Source organism: Lutra lutra, chromosome 3, assembly GCF_902655055.1.
Source record: "Lutra lutra chromosome 3, mLutLut1.2, whole genome shotgun sequence".
Classification (NCBI taxonomy): Eukaryota; Metazoa; Chordata; class Mammalia; order Carnivora; family Mustelidae; genus Lutra; species Lutra lutra.
This window is the reverse complement of record NC_062280.1, coordinates 178864396-178869185: the sequence shown is the minus strand read 5'-3', so window position 1 is coordinate 178869185 and position 4790 is coordinate 178864396.

The following is a 4790-nucleotide window of genomic DNA, read 5'->3' as shown; positions in this document are numbered from 1 at the left end:
AGGACTTGGGCAGGCAGACTGGTTACACAACACCCTATCACAGTTTAGTAGCCAGAGCTAGCCTGGGGCTACCTCAGATGAAACATCAGGATGCTACCCATGACCCCTGCTGTGTCCAACTTTATTGCTGTCACCCCGGTGGTGGCAGCCCACTGGAAGACTGGTGCACTGTTGCTGATGTACTTAATGCTTCCTGCTCAGTCGCTTTGCAGGATGAAGACCAGGACTAATTTACATTCATATGGAGCAGTCTGCAGCATACCCTCCTTGTACTTCCACAGGGAAATGTTAATTCCCTGGCTATATGCCATTACTGGTAGGGCTAGATCTATAACCAGCTAACTTACCCCGCATTGTACTTGCCATCCCCTAGAGTGGTGATATCCTCATTACTGGCCTGACTAAGAAGCAAACTGACCAAGCCCTACACAAAGTCAGAGACTCTGGCGCACACAGGCTGAGCGCTCATCCTCGATTAGACCCAGGGACCTGCTTAACAGTATCACTTCCTGGAAGCCACTTGGGCCAGTAATCATAGGAGTATCCCGGACTACGACAAACAAATAGTGCTGTCCTTGGCAGCTGCCACCAGCAAAGAAGGAGCTCAGGATCTGTATGTATGAAAGTCTCCATATCAAACCCAATTTAATGTGCTTTTTGCTAAACCAGAAAAGGTCCCTATTCTAATTTACATTGCAAAAAAATCAATTCTAAAATGTACATATTTTCATTTAATATACCAAACAAAATCACTAAATTTTAGGATTTAGAGATATTTTGAAAAATCAATATTTTAGATATATTTAATAACCTGTAAATCAAAAATAAGAATCAATTCTAATTCTTAGAATTCTTTCTAATTCTAATTCTTGAAATATATTTGACATAAAACATGTAATTCTTTTCTTACATCAGCATATACGATCTTACACTGTTTTTTCTAAATTTACTTGTTTTTTTATTTAGAACCTAAATCAACTGGCTATTTTTAATGAAGTAATATAATAACTGTCTTCTTCTTTTTAGATTTTATTTATTTATTTGACACAGAGAGAAAGATCACAAGTAGGCAGAGAGGCAGGCAGAGAGAGGGGGGAAGCAAGCTCCTTGCTGAGCAGAGAGCCCGATACGGGCTCCATCCTAGGACCTTGAGATCATAACCTGAGCAGAAGGCAGAGGCTTAACCCACTAAGCCACCCAGGCACCCCAATATAATAACTTTCAATAATAGATTTTCTAATTGTCTGGTCACAATTCATTTATTAATCTATTATTTTGTCAATGTTTTCAAATCTTTTTTTCCTACTAAGTCTCCCTTTTATGTAATTTACTTTTAGATTATTTTGTTTCAATGTTCTATTTGTCCATAATTTTTGTTAGTTTTTTAGTTAATATTTCTTATTTTCTCTTATAGCTCATTTTTTAAAGATTTATTTATTTACTTTAGAGAAAGAGAAAGAGAGAGAGAGAGTGGAGGGGAGGGGCAGAGGGAGAGAGAGAATCTTCAGCAGATTTCCGCTGAGCATAGAGCCTGACTTGGGGCTCAATCCCACAACCCTGAGATCACAACCCGAGCCAAAACCAAGAGTCAGTCGCTTAACCCAGATGCCCCTGTAGGTCCTTTTAATATATGGTCAGGTAATTTCTAGCTCATTAAGTGCCATCAATTTCTCTTCAGAATTTGCTGGCACACTTGCATCCTTACTCCTTCAGATTAACATAAAAACAATGAAAAATTTCAAGAATAATCAAATGAAGCTCATTAAAACAGAACTTTCATTTTTTTATTTTCTTATTTGGTTTTAGAACTTTCAGTAAAATAAAAATATTAATCAAACAATAGGCTAGAAAATAGGAAATGGTATTTTTTCAGTATGGCCTTATATTATTATCTCATTATCCAAAAAGCAGACAAAAAGACATTGCTGAGCAATATATATATATATTTTTTTAAGGTCACATTAACTCATTAGAAGTAAGATATAAAAGAACAGATCTCATGCCTATTTTGGTTAAGCAACATAAAGTCAATTGGATGTGTTCCTGCTTACCTGGAGTTACTCACCAAAAGAGTAAAATGGTAACAGAAAGTAATGGTTTACATTTTAAAATGTATGTAAGGTTCATGTGTGTTTTATCTACCAAAACTATATAAAATTAGTAATTAATTATCTCACAAAATTTGAATATTCTGTTACACTTATATTTAGTTATTTAAACTGATAATGACATATTCCATCAGGTAATTTTTTTGTGGCATTTTTAGATAAGGATCTAAATCCCTAATCCACGTGGTCCATGTAATTCCTTTATTATTTTTATCATTATTATTGAAATATATTTGACATAAAACATGTAAATTTAAGTTGTACAACTTGTTCATTTGATGAATTTATGTACTTTAATATGATTGCCATTTTAGCAATAGCTAGCACCTTTATCACATCACATAATTACCACTTCTTTTTGTGTGATTGTCATAAGCAAGATCTAGTTTCTTAGCAAGTTTGATGATTATAATACAATATTCTTGTCTAAGTACTTCTGTGTTGAGCTGCTACTTTGAATTCTTTATGTTTCATAAGGTCTGTTTATGTACCTAGACTTGCCAAATGTTTCCTTTTGCATCAATCTTGCAAAAAATAAAAGAAAATGTTCATGATGCCCACAGGCTCCAATGTTTCTGAAACTACTTTCTGAGATTTTTCTCCAGATAGCATATAGTACTTGATATTCACCCTCTTGCCCACTAATACCTTCACTTTAACTTTCATGTAACTAGCTACCTAATGTAAGTGAATGACTTTTAAACATTGCCATTTTCAGAATTCTAAAATCCGTGAGTTTTTGAAAATCATAAGAAAGTTACTTAGTGGCAAACCTGAAGAGAATTGATGTCAAGCTATTTATATTCTTTATACATCTCACTTAGTGTGATCCTTTTTAGCTGCAGAAATGTTAATATGTTGCTATAGGGATAATGCCAGAGATCCTATCCAGGTTGCACATTTTGAATGACTATGAATTCACTTGCTTTCCTAAAAGCCAAAAAATTCTAAATGCAAGTGTTTTGGATGAGGATTGAGGATAGGAAGCAGACAACAGATTCATTGTCCAGCCATGATTATTAACCATCCAAAAGTTTGCTCTGGCATAATGTCTCTCCACAGTTACTATTTAGACTCTCACACTGAGCCTCCCAACCCAAAATGATGTAAGATATTTTAATTTCAGGGTGATAAATCTAAAGGTAAAGACATTTAGGGTCAGAATAAGGTTCCTAGAAAATCCTAAAATGTTATAATAAAGGACTTAGTATGAGTTGTGCAAAGTCAACTGTCATTTTTTCCTTTTACAAAGTTATGGCAAAAAAGCCCAAGGATGACTAAGAAACATAACTCTGGACACTTTGTACATTATGCTATTATTTTTCATTGTGATTTATGAAGAGTAAAAATGAATTCCTTATGTATTCTCCTATATTTCTTTCATAGTATTTTCTGCTGTTATTGACTTAGATTTTATTTGTGAAAAATGTTTTCCTTCATATGCGTTTACCTCCCTAGTGATTGTCAGGGTGGCTGGCTGATGAGAATAATGAGAATCTCTTCCCATCCACTGTCTCCTTTAGCTCACCGTGGTTTTTTGTATTAATTGCTTAGTTTCTCTCACTGTTAGTTTAACTGAACCTAAAAAGATATCATAGCTTGATACTATCAGCAAACCAAATGCATAGAGTAGCATGCTTTACCACGTCTAATTACATGTAAAGGATTTATTTTGCTTTTCATTTTAGCTCATTAATGATAGTGAATCAAATCCACCAATTATTTTATCCTTGTTTATAAAATGCAATTATTGTCATCTTTCCTCTTTGTATAGAAATTAACTATAACTCCTTTTGATATAAGATAGGTAAAATGTATGTGGCACTTATATGTGAATCATTTAGGAAAAATTAATGAATAACTATTTTAATCCCAGTTATGTCAGAAAGAAATTTTGACTTAAAACAATAAATATAAATCTGGGGCTACAAAACTTACTGAATAGCTAAATCAGTATCTAATCCAGGCTGACTAATTTCAAGCTGGAAGTTTTAACCACAGTGCTTATGGTCCCTCAATATGACAGATATGATTTAATGATTACTCAAGTAGAAGACATTTACAAATAGGCTTTTTTTTTTTTAGTTATTTCTGATAACAGCATACTACAGTTAATACTCTGTATTTTAAGTTTTCCAAGTGGCACAATTTGTGGGGAGTATGAAGTGATAACATGATATGAAAATTTACATTGAATGAATTTCATATCTGTGCAAAATTGCTTGGCATTTCTCAAATTAGGTGGGGGCAATATTTTATGTGTCTATTTGGTTTTAAATGATAAATACTTCAAAACCTGAAGAGATATAAGTAGGTGGCATGGTCACAGCCTGAGCAGGATAAAAGAATCAAGTTGTCGTGGTTTAGAAACCCAGGATTTCTAAACCCACAGGCAGCCTGGGTTTCTAAACCTCAATCTGAGCCTGTTCTCTGTGGTTTACTTTTCTAATTTGCAAAATGAGGAGGGTAAGTAGTATCTGCCTCACAGCTTTTGGTAATATTAAGTGAGCCAGTACATACCAAATATTTAGACAATTCCCAGCCATATATATAAGAACTATCTAAGTCTTTTTTTTATGATTTTACAAAGTACATAGGTACTATAGAAATAGGACTGTTACTTTATAGTCATACTTTGACATTTACCTTGCACTTAGAACATTTTAACATCCTTTAGGAGAA